An 18561-nucleotide genomic window follows, 5' to 3' on the forward strand; every position below is an offset into this window, starting at 1 on the left:
TTCTTTTAAAAAGTGTACTACTGTTTTGTTGTGTATTGACCTCACAATATGTACAGCACTTTGAGATACTGCTTTATAAATAAAATTTATTATTATTATTACATCTGGTGCTTGCTGTACAAAGACAGTATACATAATAACACATAATTGGACAGCACAATTGCACATTATACATACATTTAAGACAGGTACCTACAATACATACAGCACATACATACATTACATACATAAGCTGAATCTAGTGCCACCCCCAAATTGACATTATTGTTAATTTGTCTACTGTATAAGTGAATTTCCCTGTTTCTGGCTTTTCCCCAAACAGTTCACTGCAGCAAAAGTAAACAAGCAAATGGTGGCACAGTAGGTCTCAGGAGTGCATTTGTTTCATTCTTGCTAATTTTCTGACCAAAGATTTGTTGTTAAGACCATTAAAAGCTTAATATTTTGCCATTTTGGGCTTGGCCCATTTTTTTTGCCCAGGAGTGTAGTTTAACGTGTTGGCTACGTAGGTAATTAACTGATGTGTATTTAACTAGAGAACGCATTGTTACGTTCATTCATTGTTGTCAACGTTACCCCGATTTTATCTCAAATTGAGAGCATTGCTAGCTGATAAATGTCATCCATTGTACTGGTTAGTTTCTGAGCTTCAAATAAGCTTTCAGTCCTGGTTCTCCAGGACCACAAAATCCTACTGCACAGACCTGAAAACTGGGTTGGTCTCTCAGGAATGGTTCTAAGTTGGTTTAGATCACATTTGACTAGCTGGGAGTTTTTTGTTTCCCTGGGTGACTACTCCTCAGAAAAAACAGACACAACCTGTGGGGTCCCTGTCTATTTTAGGTTCAGACCTTTTTAGCCTCTATATGCTACCACTTGTCGATGTCATCAGAAAGCATACAATTGAGTTTCATAGCTATGCAGATGACACCCAGCTATACATTTCTGTATCCCCATTGATAGGTTTGCGCAATGTATATATGACATAAATGTATGGATGTCATACAGCTTCCTACAGCTGAATCAAGACAAGACAGAGATCATAACATTTGGAGAAATAGCCCATAGAGAGCAACTGTCTGTGCACCTTCAGTCATTAGCCCTTCATACCAAAGACCAGGTCAAAAACCTTGGGCTTATCCTTGATTCTGACCGCAGTTTTGAAGCCCACATTAGAAATGTCACCAAAGTGTCTTTTTATCATCTTAGAAACATTGCTAAGTTTAAACCACTTCTATCTCAGGCTGACACAGAAAAAACTAATGCATGCTTTTATAACCTCTAGGCTTGACTACTGCAATGCTCTCTCGTTTGGTCTACCTAAAAAAGCTGTTGGCCGCCTACAACTTGTAGGCCTACAACGCAGCAGCTCGAGTACTGACGAAGACCAGACAGAGAGCACATAACACCTATCTTAAAGTCATTGCATTGGTTGCCTATCAGTTTTTGAATTGATTTTAAGATTTTCCTACTAGTTTTTAAATCAATGAATGTGCCTGGCACCAGCCTCTCTCAGACATGCTTTTTAGATTAGTACCTAGCAGGTCCCTCAGATCCTCTGCAGCTGTCCTCCTAGTCGTCCCAAGTATTTCAACAAAAATGCATGGGGACACAGCTTTTACCCACTGTGGCCCTAGTCTCTGGAACAGTCTGCCTAAGAATCTGAGGGACTCCTCCTCTGTGGACATTTTTAAAAGAAACCTTATGACGTATCTTTTTTTTAGCTTGGCTTACTTTGTCAGGTCGGGGTGCGGGAGTGGACCCAAACGCAGAGTAGAAATCGAAAATCCAAAAAATGGGGAAAACAAGACTTTAATAAACAGAGAACAGGGAACAAAGGGACTCGCAGGGCGGAACTTACAAACAACGAAAATCTTCAAAAATTCACAAGAAAAAACAAAAATACAAAAACCCAAAAACGAGGGAAAACAGGGCAGGCAGGGCACAGGCAGACAAGCAACAGGTGAACAGGAATCAGGCAGGAACAGGTACAAACAGCTAGCTAGCTAGCTAGCTAGCTAGCAAGCAAGCAAGCAAGCAAGCAAGCAAGCAAGCAAGCAAGCAAGCAAGCAAGCAAGCAAAACCAAGCAAAACCAAACCAAACCAAACCAAAAGATTCCAGTGCCTGAGTCGGGGAGAGGGAGACTTAAATAGAAAGACGCAGACGAGACACAGGAGTGCACGATGAACAATCAAGCCACAGAGAGGGAGGGGAACACGAGACAGAACGCAACTAATAATTGGATAATAGAAAACAATAAAACAATTAACTGAACACAAACCGAGGTGCCGCCATCTGGCGGCCCAACGGAGAACAACAAGGGGGAAGACAACAGAAGACAACAGAACCCTGACATACTTAAGGTGCCTTGTCATTTGTTGTTTTTTTCATCTATTGTTGTTTTATTCTTTTACTCTTTTATTATTTTAATTATTGTTTTGCTTTTTTTGTGCCTTTGCTCACCTCTGTTTGTTTACTTTTGTTTTTGTAGCATTGTCTTTCGGTCATGTTCAGCACATTGGGCTACAGCCACTGTATGAAATGTGCTATATAAATAAAGATTGATTGATTGATTGATTGATTGAGATGGGGAATTCCATCATAAAATAATGATATGAGAGAGGGATCAAGCACCTCAGACCAGATGAAACAAACAACTGGAGATCCTTCAGGTTGAAAAGAAATCAAGTAATCAAAACATGATGTATAATCATAATCATATCATAGTGAACTGAAATAAGACAGAAAACAGTGCGTAAATCATGTGACTTTCCATAAGTGTGAAAGGGCTCTAGTTGTTTGCAAATCACATGATTTACTGTAAACATGAAGGTGGTGCCAGTTCTTTGAATTCCAGGGAAATTTCCTGGTGCAAATTCCAGCTACCAGCCTAAGATGGAATCTAGTTGGAATCAGCTTCTGATCCAACTGGATACCCTCTGAAATTTGATGGTCTGTTGTCTGTACCAACCAGACCCACAAGAGGAACATGGACTTACCGCATGGTTGCTATCTCAACCATCTTTTTGCCAGCCTGACAATGTCAAAACCAGCCAGACCAGCTTAAAACCAGAATGGAACCAAACTGGTTTTTCCACCAGGTTTGGCAAGCTTATCTTCAGGACACACCTTGTGCCCCACCCACGGCTCATACACTGCAGCCTAAAACAGCAAAATGTAATTTATTTAGATGTTCAGTGTAATTCATGATGAGGTTATACTTATTAAGAGAGGTTTACTGTCATCTAAAGTAGTTGGAAGGTTCCTACAAACTGATAGATAGATATTTATTATAAAGACTGGTTTAATGGTTTAACCACTTAGAACCACTTAGTGGTTTAATTGTCACTTAGAAAACAGTTAAAATCCTTGTGTTCATTTTAAATAAAAGAAGCATATTTTACAAGGTAAACTGATTGAGAACATACTCTCTTACAACATGGGATTGTACCGCAAAAATACTTTCACATTATGGACTTTACGTTATGAAGAACAATTCCCATACGACTGCTGTGATAATCTTTTTCAAAACGAAACACCGTTGAACCAGTCGCTAACAGTAAACTAATATTAGTGATATGTACCATTCGCTTGAACTTCAAACCAACATTCAGAATGAAAGCGAAACAGAATTCTAACCAAACGCCGTCTTGCTGTCGTCATTATGACGCTGGATATAATCAGCATATATCAGCCTACCAAATCGCAAAACCCACAGTTTGATAATGCAATTGAAGAACTGAGGAAGAGCGCGAATAATCCCTGTATCTAAATCACCAGGAGGAACTCGTGATTTGCACAAAGGTAAAATGTAACTCGGTGCCAAATTTGCATTCATGCAACTAAGCAATACGATTTGTATTGTAAGCGAATACCTGTAATAATTTATCAGTGCAGTAGTTTAGGTGTGATGGATTTTTCTTACATATAATGATATAAAAACGCACTGTTTTAACGAATTACCCTAACATTTCATAATGAAATGCGAATCAACGATACGCGATTAAATTCAGCGTTGGAAACGTGTATGTATAACGATAAAGTCGGACTACAAATACTTGTAAATATTATTATTATTATTTATCTTTAAAAACGCCACCTTCAGCATCAGCTTTTCTTCGCTTCGCCATTTTCCCGAAACCGGACTCTTTAATTATGACTATTTGACGGCTTACACGAGTGACGTTGCTAGATTTTATATGGATGATGAAACTGTTGCCGTTGTTCTGTCTGTCGTATTTCTTAATCTCCGGAGACCAAATTTCATTTTGTTTTGCAAATTGCTGTTATATCCGACGATTTTTTAAAAAACAGGAAAATTATACTGGCTATCAAATTTTGAAAACATCCAGCAAGCCGCGTGATAATGACTGGAGGCGCGCCGGCTGGTGGTTCCCCACCCCGGTTTTAGAATAACCTATAAACTAGCTACTATTGAAAATATGAATCCTTGCTCTCGCCATCAGTCGAATGTAACATCGTCACATTCCCAGGTGAGAAAAATAATTTTAAAAAAGGCTATAATAAAAATGAAAGTAATCAATTACTAAATGGTTTGCATTTTTATAGCGATTTTATCTAAAGTGCTTTACAATTGATACCTCTCATTCACCAGAGCAGTTAGGGTTAGGTGTCTTGCGCAGGGACACTTCGACATGCCCAGGGCGAGGATCGAACCGGCATCCCTCCGACTGCCAAACAACCGCTCTTACCTCCTGAGCTATGTCACCCCGTTATTATTCACAACATAGCTGTAAAGTTGTTGTTTCCATTTGGTACAGTTTTTTAAACATTGGCTACTGCAACAATAGGTCCAGACATAATCAAAGCGGCACGAAAATATAAAAGTCAACCAAAAGATGGGGCGACATAGCTCAGGAGGTAAGAGCGGTTGTCAGGCAGTCGGAGGGTTGCTGGTTGCCCCGCCCTGGGCGTGTCGAAGTGTCCCTTAGCAAGACACCTAACCTCCCAACGAGTTGATTGGTACTTTGCATGGCAGCCTTTCACCTTTGGTGTGTGAGTGTGTGAGTGTGAGTCTGTGAATGGGTGAATGAGAGGCATCAATTGTAAAGCGCTTTGGATATAAGCGCTATATAAATGCAGTCCATTTACCAAATAGTGATGTAGCCTATAATGCCGGCTCTTGCCGTGCTCTACTTTCTGAACGGTTATGCCCACTGGTGTTGTCAGGACTCTGAGCCCCATGAAAAGCTGTCACATTGGAAAATCCTATGTTCTAATATTGTTTTGAAGGTCACTGTCAGTTAGGATCATTGGAATTGTCCGAACTCCAATATAATAATATAATAGTCTTGGAACCTGAAGATCTTTGGTCCGATTCCCAGGTAGGACACTGCTGTTGCACCCTTGAGCAAGGTACTTAACCTGCATTGCTTCAGTACATATCCAGCTGTAGAAATAGATGCTATGTAAAATGTTGTGTATGTCGCCCTGGATAAGAGTGTCTGCTAAATGCCTGTAATGTAATGTCCTAACAACAGCATATCTCCATAGCAAGATATACAATTGTATTTATCCAGGCTAAACACGCCAGAGGAATTTTTGCGTCTACCAAGATAGATAGTGATCCGTATGGAGCCATACTATTGGCAGAAAGCAGTATATGTATTGGGATGGCAGGTATGCAGTTGGCACTTTTCAGGATTTCCTACAGAAATAACCACAATGACCACACACTCTCAGCCCTTAAAAATATTAATTTCTGTACCTTCTGAACTCATGTCAACAGATGGAAGGTCACTATAAACTAATAGAAGAGATATGTAAAATAAAGACTGCTCTGTGCTTTATTTGTAACTTAAAATCCATGTGTTCATTTGTTAAAAATGAATACTTAAACCGGGGGAGGCTGTAGTATCAGCAGGTATTTGTGGTTTCCTTTCAGTCAGCAGCCAAATAAAGGGAATGGTCATTTTCTTGGGTTTTATAAAATGTTATTTAAATTTTTGGTATAGGTTTTGGATTGGTCCAAACAGTGTTTATGTGCAGTGAAGCATTGTTAAGATACTCACAGTAGTATTTGACTACCTGCCCATTCTTAAATAGTAGGTATAGGGCATATGGTAATTTGTGGTCTAATGCAAGAAATAACAAGCATGAGGCATGTTTCTTAGGACTTATCTACATGTAGCATCTGTATTCTCTAAATATGAAGCTGTGCGTGTGAGACAGGGCATTGCTGTAAAAGAGCATATGTGCTCAGCCAACCTACCCTGTATATATAAGGGTTAAAAATTAAAAACAATACTTGATCTGATTTATCTGAGGTCGGTATCATCTTTGTGTATTCTTTACAACCTGTCATATGTGTGCAGATGGGGAATTCCATCATAAATGTAAGAGCAGGTATTTGTGGTTTCTTTTCAGTCAGCAGCCAAATAAAGGGAATTGGGGTTTCATAAAAATGGTATTTCAATTGTGTATAGATTTTGGATTGGCCAAAACAATGTTTACATGCAATGAAACATAGTTAAGATTTGCCTGTTTGCCCGTTTAGAATAGCAGGTATAGCGTATTTTAGGATTTTTCGTCTAATGCAAATACTTACTCGATGAGGTTTACCGTAATTTCTAAAGCATTTGGAAGGTTCCTATAAACTAATGTAAGAAATACAGTATTTACCATTAAGATTGTTCTGTGGTTTATTTGTAACTTAGAATTTTTTTAAAATACATGTGTTCATTTCTTAACAATGAATACTTTAACGAGGCAAGCTGATTGAGAACATATTTCCTTTATAACACGGACTGGATTGTAAAAAAAAAAAAAAACTTATTTTCTGGACTTTACATTATGAAGATCAATCTCATGTTTGTGATAATCATTCCATAAAATGGAACACTGTTGAACCAGATGTTAATTATAAACTAAGTATAGGCTACATCTGATTCCACTGGATTCGAACCAAAAATCAGAATGAAACTGAAAGCAAAATTCTATCCTCCGGGGGCCCGCCTTCTTGCTGTTGTCAGAATTACGCTAGATATGATCAGCATATATCAGCCTGCCAAGTCGCAAAACCCACTGTTTGATCGCGCAGTTGAAGACCCGAAGAAGAACGCAAATAATCCCTGTATTTACATCACCAGGAGGAACTCGTGATTTGTACAAAGGTAAAATGTAACTCAGTGGAAAAGTGGAAGATTATTGCTTTCATTCAACGGTGCCATAAGATTTGTATTGTACTAATTGTAATGATTTATCAGTGCAATAATTTTGACATTTAGATACATGTGTGATGGATTTTTTAAAGTTGAAAATTAAAATCGTTTAAACGACTATAGAATGATGTAAATTTAACACTCAATTACTTGTAATACACAATATGCAGGTCCTGGACCTCTTAATAGGTAAGCAGCCACAAACCAAAACTTAGAAAGGTAACAAAGTTTATTATTGACAAAATTGTTTAAAAGTAGCCTATTTAATAGGCAAATTGGATACGAAAAAGCAAATGACAATGAAGCCTAGTATCTGAGCAATGCGCTTTGTACTGTCTCTTTAAGATAGATCGATGCAAGCCTCACATTAATTAGAAAGTGGTTTAAATAGGTAGACTAGGGCGTAGTTTTTCGCTTCTGTTCTATTTTTTCGGCTTGTCGCGCGTCACGGTGGCCTGTTTATACACAGAAATATGCTCTAAAATGCTAGGTATACATGCTCTGATTTATATTTCATCCTTATATTACTGGGGGTGTGTCCCTAGTTACCTCCCAGATATTTTATAAGCAGCAAAAAAAAAAAAAAATACAAGCCTTTTCGTTTTGTAAAAATAAATAAATAAATAACTGGAACCTGGGGAAAAGGCAAACTTAGTTTCGCTGTCTTATTTTGCGGAGGGGGTGGGGTAAATTTGAAAATACACCACAGAAAATCGTAGCCTATTGAATGACGTAGAAGTGAATGAACCGAGCAGCGGTTTGTTAGCTCGAATGTTGGAAGGTAGTTTTTAACCAACCATTGCTCAGCCTATTTGACTTCTCCGATGTCTTCGTTCGCCGTGCTTTCAAAAAGGGCTTGTTAATAAAAATCAGATAATCCACAGAGCTTTAAAAAAAGCAGATTATTTAGTGGTCTTGCCGATGAAAATGCACCTATTTTATAAATGAAGTTGTAAGCAAGCCTTTTTTGCACTTGTACTTCAAAGCTTCCGGTGTTCATGACGTTGTGGTGTTCATATCCCTTCAAGTTTAAACTGTTATCTTTTTGACGATGAACTGATTTTACTAAATATGATCATATAAATGTTTTGACGTGAATAACAAGACGACACGGGAATTCCCAATGGTTGATTATGGATTATTATTATTATTATGATCATTACATATTCTTCACAAAGTTGGCACGCTTGTTAACCAAGCAAATAAATTAATACCGTTTGAGATTGTTATGCAGGCTACGTTGCGATTTAAGTTTATGGTAATTATTTAAAGCGTTTACTTTCTCACGTATTTACATATAAAAAAATATTAAGAAATATTACCAAATTAACAGAATCAAAAAGGTCTCTCACCAAGTATTCACTTAACCCATAATCAAAAGTCCTGAACAAACGTGAAATACACGATGTAAGCCCACTGCAGACTGCGAGAGCTACTGGGAATATATAGCTTTTACGCAAGCCTTTGCGCGACACAAACGGAACCAGTGGAGACACCCTACGCGTCGCGTCGTGCTGCTTCGCCCTGCTGTTTACGCGACGCTTACGCGACGCGTGCGGTGGGTGCCCGGCGTAATACCGTATCTCAAGGAGAGTAAAAGTGCACCGGTGCTATCGGTTTACAAAATATAAATTAAAGTTTGACCCATAGGCATCGACGAAGTAATAAAGCCGGACACCCACCGCACGCGTATCGACCGCGAGCGCACTACGCGCGTAACTGAAGCATAGTTGAAGTTCTGTTATTACAATGGCAGCAGGCGACATTGTCTCCACCAGATGCGAACGCGTCGCGGACCGGCTGCGAAGCTTGCGCAACACAAGCAAACTGAAGCGTAGTTTTTCGCTTCTGTTCTATTTTTTCGGCTTGTCGCGCGTCACGATGGCCTGTTTATACACAGAAATATGCTCTAAAATGCTAGGTATACATGCTCTGATTTATATTTCATCCTTATGTTAGGCTACTGGGGGTGTGTCCATAGTTCCCTCCCAGATATTTTATAAGCAGCTAAAAAAATACAAGCCTTTTCGTTTTTGTATTGTCCTTGCAGAAAAAAAAACAAACAAACAAAAAAAAGTGGAACCTGGGGAAAAGGCAAACTTAGTTTCGCTATCTTATTTTGCAGGGTGGGGTAAATTTGAAAATACACCACAGAAAGACGTAGCCTATTGAATGATGTAGAAGTGAATGCACCGAGCAGCGGTTTGTTAGCTCGAGTGTTGGAAGGTAGTTTTTAACCAACCATTGCTCAGCCTATTTGATTTCTCCGATGTCTTCGTTCGCCGTGATTTCAAAAAGGGCTTGTTAATAAAAATCAGATAATCCACAGAGCTTTAAAAAATCAGATTATTTAGTGGTCTTGCCAATGAAAATGCACCTATTTTATAAATGACGTTGTAAGCAAGCCTTTATTGCACTTGTACTTAAAAGCGTCCAGTGTTAATGGCGTTGTGGTGTTCATATCCCTTCAAGTTTAAACTGTTATGCTTTTTGCTGATTAGCTGATTTTACTAAATCTGATCCTATAAATGTTTTGACGTGAATGACAAGACGACACGGGATTCCCCAATGGTTGATTACGGATTATTTATTATTATTATGATCATTACATATTCTTCATAAAATTGGCACGCTTGTTAACCAAGCAAATAAATTAATACAGTTTGAGATTGATTATTATGCAGGCTACGTTGCGATTTAAGCTTATGGTAATTCTTTAAAGCGTTTACTTTCTCACGTATTTATATGAGTTAACGAAATATTACCAAATTAACAAACTGAAAAAGGTCTCTCACCAAAGTATTCACTTAATCCATAATCAGCAGTCGTGAACAAACGTGAAATACACGATGTAATCCCACTGCAGACTGCGAGGGCTACTAGGAATATAGAGCTTTAAGCAAGCCTTTGCGCGACACAAACGGAACCTGTGTATACACGCTACGCGCTGCGCCGTGCTGCTTCGCCGTGCTGTTTACGCTACGCGTGCGGTGGGTGCCCAGAAGTTAACTTAGGGCCAAGCGCATAAGACCGGAAGTTAATTTAGGGCCAAGCGCATAACCTTGGCAACGCGCGTGCGTCCGATGAAAGCGTCTATAGTTGCAAATCAGTTTACGTTTTCCGGTCTGTCAAACGAAGGTGGTCGAATAGGTGCTCTCACTGCAGCACTGACTTTGTTTCAGGTAACAAACTCATGATAAGCGATAGCTAATAGCTAGCTGACCAGTAACAAGCCTTCTATAGTTATGAACAATTAGCTAACTAAATTGATTGTAGCTAGCTAGCTAGCTAAACATAGCTAACATTGTATAAATTATACACAGAAACGTTAGATCAATGCTAGTAGTTGATACTATATAGCTACGTTTTGAACGAACGTTATGATACCTGTTTCCAATGACTTGACAATGTTACATTGCCTGATCATTTTCTGTTGTGGTAACCTAGCAAGATGACCCAAACTATTAGAGCCACAATGTTTTTCCATCAATGCATGCTATACAAATAAATACCTATAGTAATTTCATTGGCTACACATGCTGCCCAGCGCTATTTTGTGTCTCATGTAATCATCGTTTTTAAGCAATGTAATAGAAAGAGTGCACTTTTTACACAAGAATGTGCATGTAACCAGAATAGTTATGGATTATGCACGAAATGTATGATGCTCCGCAAGGTACAATACTGTCAACAGTTATGTTTCTGTTGCTTGTTTTTCTGGTAGTGTAACGTTATCACATTTGAGTTTGGCCAAGTAACGGTTCTTTTCTTCGACTGGTAACTCCAAATAATACTGGCTTGACATAGTTTTAACTAGCTACCTAACATAATTTACTTGTTATTTATTTTGCTTGTTATCAGAAATAGTCAAAAAGGGACTCTGTTGTTATTGATTGTTTGCGGAAGTCTGCCGGAAGTTAAGTTAGGGCCAGAACAACGCACATGCGCAGTAACATTTGTTTATGTTGTTACCGTTGAAAGCGTCTATAGGCGAAATATCGGTAACAACCGAGCGGCCAAAACCAGACTTCGTTTTTGAAGCTCATTTCCTTGTCTTCTTGTTCCTGGTTGCTCACTAGCACCACTACGGTTGGCTCCAGTTTAGGTGTTTTCATATCCGGTTTCCATGTAAGTCTACCGTACAAATGCGGTCAAAATACAAAGTCAATAATTTTTCCTCATGAGAACAAATAGTCACAATATGTGTATTTTATTCGTCTTATGACTGTCCATGGGTCGATTTCATGATTTGTTGTGTCATTTGGGCACTGTTATAATATTTGTTGTGGACCAATAAGGTACAGTTTGCGTCACTTCCTGATTACTGCAGAGGACTAAACTACAGTAGGGGCTACAGTCTATAGTCACTGGGGTGGAAGATGGCACCTCTTGGCCTTGACATTGCGGCTCCGACCATGGTCCACCTGTGCGAAGTCAGAAAATGCAGGCATCCCATTTCGTAGTGATTTCATTATGGCGTGTGCTATTTACAGCAGCACTAGACGACCATAAAAGAATCCTCCTCTGAAGATTTTCGGTAGCCGAGTCATTTTTACTATTTCCTTTAGCCTACTTAACCAAAGAATTATTTGGCAGAAAGCGTAATCAGCTTGCTATATTTGGTAGTCCAGTAGCCTATGCTAAAACAGTTCACAACTTCGGCTACCAAGCCATTTGACTAGCTAGCTAACCCTAACCGGCTAATATTCAATCTGTCAAACGTGTTTGACGGCTTGTCAATCGTGTACATTCTGTAAATGTCTACCTGGGCCATGCTTCACGCATGTGACAAAGCTACTATAATCCCGATTTTGGGATAAACACTGCAACATTTTCAGTTTCACGAAGCGAATTAAGAGTCTTAAGGTTTATTTGCTGGATAACATACAACACACAATGAAATCACACACACACAATTTAACAAAATTAACAATCTTTGTAAGAATGGCATTTAGAAAGGAACATGTTTTTAGCATTTAAGAGACCGACAAGAGCATTTAAGACAGTGGTTCCAGAATCGGTCCTGGGGGCTCCTTGCGTATATTGGCTTTTCTCCATTGGTTTTGATGATCTACAAGAAAAAAAAAAATAGCCTAATAATAATTTGAAATTCAATGTACATTATTTTTGTTATCATGCACCAGGTGTAAAACTTGCTGTACAGAGTGCGTTGTCATATACACATGCCTGCAGATCAGTTATTAAAATACTTGGTAAATTTGTTAATCACCGCTGACAGTGTTAATTTAAATTCGGCAAAAAGTGACTTGCGAACGATCGGTCAGCTAGCGTCACCCAGCAAGTGAACACCACAAACGGCGATGGAGTAGTAGCAGTTACTGGCTGATTAACTGACTGTTAACGAGCCAGTAACATTAACATTAACTGTGGCGAAAACCTACGACGATAACTTGCTCGGTTAACAGCAGGTCTACCAGACAGTTATATGAAAATTAGCCTAGTCAAATCACCAGTAGCCTACACATCTCTGATTGATTGGCCATCAGTGTAGTCGATGTTCTTCCCCTGTGGTTCATATTGCTAATGCGTGAGCTAACCACGGATAGCCTACCTAGCTCACTGGCAAGCTGATATGCTAGCTAAGCATATTCGTTTTCCTGAGAAACATAAATTGAAGATAACTGAACATTATTGTATTATTAATGTCATACATATAACGTGATTACATGACACAGTACAGTCACGGATGGAAATTAATCTCCGTAAACATTTTAAAACATAACGGCAGACAGTCAGCTAGCCTCAAGTTCATTCTGCAATCGTTCGTTCAGGTTGATGGGCTTTTCCGCATCGGACTGTCAATCACATTGTAAAAATCACAAGACCGCTTAACTCTATGGTTTTGGCTCCAAATCGACAACATGGCCGCGCCCGCCATTGAGCTTCAAAACGTGTTTTAGAGACCCATGGAGAGTCAATGGGTGACGTCACAGTAGCTTTGTTCATATTTTTTACAGTCTCTGGTAACAACCTGTACCAAGTTATGTAGGAAAATGTTCTTGTTATCCTCCTGTGGTTATTTTTTCAGTAGTTCCATGATTTTTTTTCTGTGCCTGCAAATAAGTCAGAGGTGGTCCAGCCCTATCTTTTGGTTGCTAAGGGGACGTGTATTGACCACCCCATATAAATGAATGGCATTTTACATAAATTTGCTAGTATCCTGTCGTGCGTATTTGAAGTTAATATGAGAAAGGGTGGTCTCTGTCATCATGTCTAGTAATTCGAACATATTCACTGTTGTAACCGAAGTCGCAGGATGCAAAATAGCCGTTAGGAAAGCAGTTTGAAATTATAGAGCAACGTCTGCCCCATTGGCTTTAATGGGTCGTGATGAGATAATTACGAGCGCGTTTCTCATCTTAAGTTGATATAGTAAATAAAGCTTTATTAGTATTACTAAATGTGTGAAGGCGATTTTTAAAATAGTTCATTATGTGTATTTTTACTGGATTTACATTTTAATAGGTAATGATGTCCAGTTATTTCTTGAAAATACGAAGTAACAACGGGCAAGCACCAGCTATAATAATTGCAGGGATTCAAGCAATTAGTTTCACAATTCCCTCATGGGGTTACAAAGTTAAAGTAATAATCTCAAAGATTTTCATTAAAATAAATGTCTGTTAAGTCATGATCTATCGCCAAATTAGGTAACACAATGGTGATTGAGCCTATATTATAATATTAATTAATATTATTATTATTATTGTTATAATTAAAGAACTGGGTGTCTGTGGCGACATTCCCGGGAAAAAATCACTAGCGGCGCATAGTTAGTGACGCGTTTTCCATCACCCATCAGTGGTTTGTCCGCCAGAGAGGGTAGGCGGAGCTAACGCAACAGGCTCGCTCTTCAACTCACTTGTGTGTGAGCGGCGTACTGTTTTTTCCGGTGTCTGCTAGCGTTACAATAACAGAGAAGGGGGGGGGTGGTGGTGGTGGTTATGGAACCCTAAAAAGTTTTTGTGTAACATGAGAGGTCATATTATTTGTTGGTGTAGATTTCGTATTACATTTGATGACAATGTAACGTTACTAAATTACATAGCTATTCGCACAGCTAACGCTAGCTACTGGACCATGTCAAGAAAGACAACATTACTTTAGACAAGGTTGTACACAGTATCCATCTCTCATATCAGGTAACGTTGCGTTAGCTAGCTTGCTAATGTAAATAACACAATCTAATGTCAGCTAACAATTCGAAAAATCGCTAAGGCTACCGACCTCGCAAACCGTCTCTCGAACGCAATGCTACCTTGTTGCAACGTTGCAGTGTAGCTAACTAAAGGCCAGTTCAGATCAATGATTCGCAACGAGACTGGATGCAACTTGCAAAATTCCAAGACGTCTGATTGTAAACGTTCTAAAACTGCACTTGGCGATTTGACAAGGTGGGTCTTTTGAGACCCTAGGCAACGGCTTCAGACACTCTGCAACTAACCAGTTCACACCGCTGCAATTTTCTCTGCAACATTTTAAAACCAATTCGTCTCGTCGGGAATCATTGATCTGAACTGGCCTTAACATTACCGTTATTTACATTGCCATGAAGTTCATCAGTATATTATAATGATCGGAATAAAGCCGGGGTATTGGTGGAGCAGAGAAGGGGCTGATTTCTGTGTAAAGATGTCAAGGCGGAGAAAACTAAATAAAAGAATACGGTAGTATGGATTAGCATTGTTATTATTTTATTACGCTTCCTCGTATGTTCCTTCAGCCTTGATGCCCTTTTTTGATGAAATCTTTGTTTTTGTTTTATTCTTCTTGTTCTGATTGCTAATTTAACACCCAGCTCAGCTTTATTCTCGAACAGTTTAGCCAGCAAAACCAGAAACACCAGGTGTAACATTTTGCAAGGCAGTTGTTTCAAAAATATCACACAGCAATCATTCACGAAAAAGACTGTTTATTGTGCACGAGATATATAATTGCACGAGCCACAGCGAATCCCGCAAATTCTTCTCTGCTCTGTAAAGATGTTCATACCAGGCAAAAGAATAAAGAACGTTTGTGGAAATTGATCATCACTACCCCATCACTGCTACAGCATTTTTCACCCGGCTCGGCAGTGTAAAGACAGTTTAAGTTAGCCTAATTTTAGACAACGAATGAGTATGTACATAACGTTACTTTTATAACAACCATTTTTTATTCAGTAAATAGTGTTATAGTTGGCGTGGCCCAGGTGCCAACTGACAGACGTCACACACTGGTTGGATCCGGTTGGATCTATGGGAGGTGAGGTCCAAAAACACACCTGCAATTACCGCTTCTCGCCATTGGTACCGCCAAAGAGAATGAAACGGAAATCTTCAAGATTGTAACTTTACATTATGTATTTTTACAAATTTTCGAAATGTAGTTTGTTCCTGAGATCATTGCACCCCACAGCACAACAACCTGAGCCCAACATCAGTCTGCTCATCAACTTAACTTTCACTCCGTTTGTAATCGGTGTCATATTAAACACAAACCCGATAATAAACAAACACAGGGCGGAAGTTAACTTAGGACCAAGCGCATAACCTTGGCAACGCGCGTGCGTCCGATGAAAGCGTCTATTGGAAACACCCCGTGTCTAGCCTACTTGTTTAGTTCTGTAACCTGGTAACCACAAGCCAGGAACACCCATAAGCGACAAGCGACAATGGTCTATAACCCGAGAATGCTTCAAGAATACTAATCTGCAGTGTAAACTAGGCAGAGGAACCCAGCAGTAGATTGCGTAGGCACCTATATCTATTGGCGAGCCCCTCCCTAGCTAAAGTAACGTTAGAACGAGAGCTGAACCGCTAGTGTATTTACTTCGTATTTATTAGAGAGAACTGGACATCGTTACTTATTAAAATGTAAGTCCTGTTAAAATACACATAATAAACAGTCTAAATGTAAAAAAAAAAAAACACAACTTCATACATATACATTTAGTTATATTAATACAGCCTTATTTACTATATCAACTTTAAAACAAGCAACACGCTTGGAATTATCTGATCGCGACCCATTAAACCCAAATGGCGCAGACGTTGCTTCATAACTGACTTGAAACAATTTAGGAAACATTATTAATAACAGAGCAAATTGTTTAAAATAAATAAAAACATTTTTTAAAAATGTATAAAAACAGAAGTAGTACAAATAAAAATAAAAGTATAAAAAGTAAATCAGGGAGGGTAAGGTAGAGGAAATCTGCATGAACACAGGGACAAGGTACAAACTGAAAGCGGACGCACCCCGAACTTGAAACCTCCATATTGTTAGGCAGTAGTGCTACCTGTTTGCACCACCGTACTGCCCCCCGCTACATATATGTCAAGCTTAAACATAAGCAGTGCCATAAAATGCAGTGTGCCTTCTTGGAACATTGCAATAAGTAGTGCCAACACTGTCGGAGGAGTGCAATTTTGGGTATTTGAAAAAATCCAAAATCGTGGGAATAATGGCAGAGAACATACCATATTAGCTGAATATAATAACATGTTCCTGATTAGAGAAGGACCCCACATTCTTCTATTCAGGCCAATATGGTAAATCCAAGTGTTTCTTCAATACTGATCGTTTATAGTTTTGCATAAAATTCAAAATGGCGGAAAATCTAAGTAACCGGAAGTTATGGGTCCTTGAGGCAAATTTCTTCCTCATGAGGAGTGGAATATGTGTGCAAAATTTCATGATTCTAGGTCAAACGGGGCATGAGATATGCATATTCATATTCATTCATATTAAGTTTGCAATTTCAATCGCTTGCTATAGCGCCCCCCTTTGGCCAAGCAATGTAAAATTAGTTTCATGGCCTATCGGCATTATCCTCTACCATTCTGCAAAGCTTTGTAAGAACCGACCAGTCGGTTATAGGGGTTGCCATAGACTTCCATGGCAGAAAGCATTTGAAGCATTTTTCAAAAAAGTCTAATTTGCGGAAGATCTAATGGGCGGAGCTTATGGGTCCTTATGGGAACATATGTCCAAAATATCATGACTATAGCTCAAAAGGGGCAGGAGATATGCTTGTTCAAAGTTATCCAAAAACCACACCTATTATCTCATCATAGCGCCACCTTATGGCCAATCGGCTTCATATTTGCTCCCTGTTCATTTGGAGTTTCGAAAAAATCGGCATAGTGGTTATGCCTAAACAGAAAATGAGCTCTATAGCGCCACCATTTTGTTTGATCGGGCCAAAAATGGAGGATTAGCCTCCACTTATGTGTGCTGATATGCCTATGAAGTTTGCGGCGTTAGGTCAATCCGTTCAAAATTTACACACCTTTATGTTAAAAGCCACGCCCTACTCAATATTCATTAGCTCATACTGGCCATATAATTAGCTTTAGCAAAATTCTGTGAATAACTTTTGGTCAGCACCGTCTGTAGATGATACGTACCAAATTTGGTGGTGACTGCATCAACGCTCTAGGACTAGTTCGCAAAAGTAGGTTTTTTGAAAAATTCAAAATGGTGGAAAATCCATTATGACGGAAATTAACGGCAATGGGTGCATTGGAACCGGAATGACCCACAACTCTAGGACAAACAGTTCAAAATTTACAAGCAAAAATGTACCTTGAAGTTTGGCCTGTTGGTGGCGCTACACAGATGGATGGATTGACCCCAAATTCGATGCCTGGATACATTTGATTGTCCTTTATCAATGTGCCAAATTTCATAAAAAACCACCAATGGGTTCTATGGGCTGCCATAGACTCCCATTGTGGAAAGTATAATAATAATAATACTAACGATTACAATAGGTGCCCTGCACCTTCGGTGCTTGGCCCCTAATAATAAAAAAATAAAAATAAAATATGGATAAAACAGTGCTATAAAACCTAGGTAAAAGCAATGCTAAAAAGGTGTGTCTTAAGATCTCTTTTAAAAATGTCCACAGATTCAGAGACCCGAAGGTCCTCTGGCAGGCTGTTCCAAATTATTGGGCCATAATAGCTAAAAGCTGCCTCCATGCCTTTTAATTCTGGGCGTTGGAATAGTTAACAGACTGGTATCAGAGGACCTAAGGGCTCTGCTGGGGACATACCTAAAAAGCATTTCCGATAAGTAAGTGGGTGCATTGCCATTTAGTGACTCAAAAACCAATAAAAGGATCTTAAAATCGATTCTGCAACTAACCGGTAACCAGTGAAGGGACTTTAAAATGGGAGTGATGTGTGCGCTCCGTCTGGTCTTTGTCAGTACGCGTGCTGCTGCGTTCTGTACATGTTGTAACTGACTAATTGATTTTTTCTGTAGACCAGACAGGATTACATTGCAATAACCAAGCTTGCTGGTAATAAAACCATGCACTAATTTTTCCACACAGAGAGAAACGGTCGCACCTTGGCAATATTTCTTAGA

General features: G+C 39.1%; 1 protein-coding gene across 1 annotated transcript in view; it reads left to right on the forward strand.

Annotated features, from left to right (window-relative positions):
• The first annotated feature begins 3685 nt into the window (after nucleotides 1–3685).
• The window catches only part of LOC118233482 (ubiquitin carboxyl-terminal hydrolase 40-like), a 58590-nt gene continuing 43714 nt past the window's right edge, over nucleotides 3686–18561 (forward strand). Inside the window, exon 1 of the mRNA XM_035429279.1 lies at nucleotides 3686–3805. The gene's annotated coding sequence lies outside the window, so the exon portion shown is untranslated. The remainder of the gene's footprint in view (nucleotides 3806–18561) is intronic.

Source organism: Anguilla anguilla, chromosome 8 (genome assembly GCF_013347855.1).
Source record: "Anguilla anguilla isolate fAngAng1 chromosome 8, fAngAng1.pri, whole genome shotgun sequence".
In the NCBI taxonomy this organism is placed as follows: domain Eukaryota; kingdom Metazoa; phylum Chordata; class Actinopteri; order Anguilliformes; family Anguillidae; genus Anguilla; species Anguilla anguilla.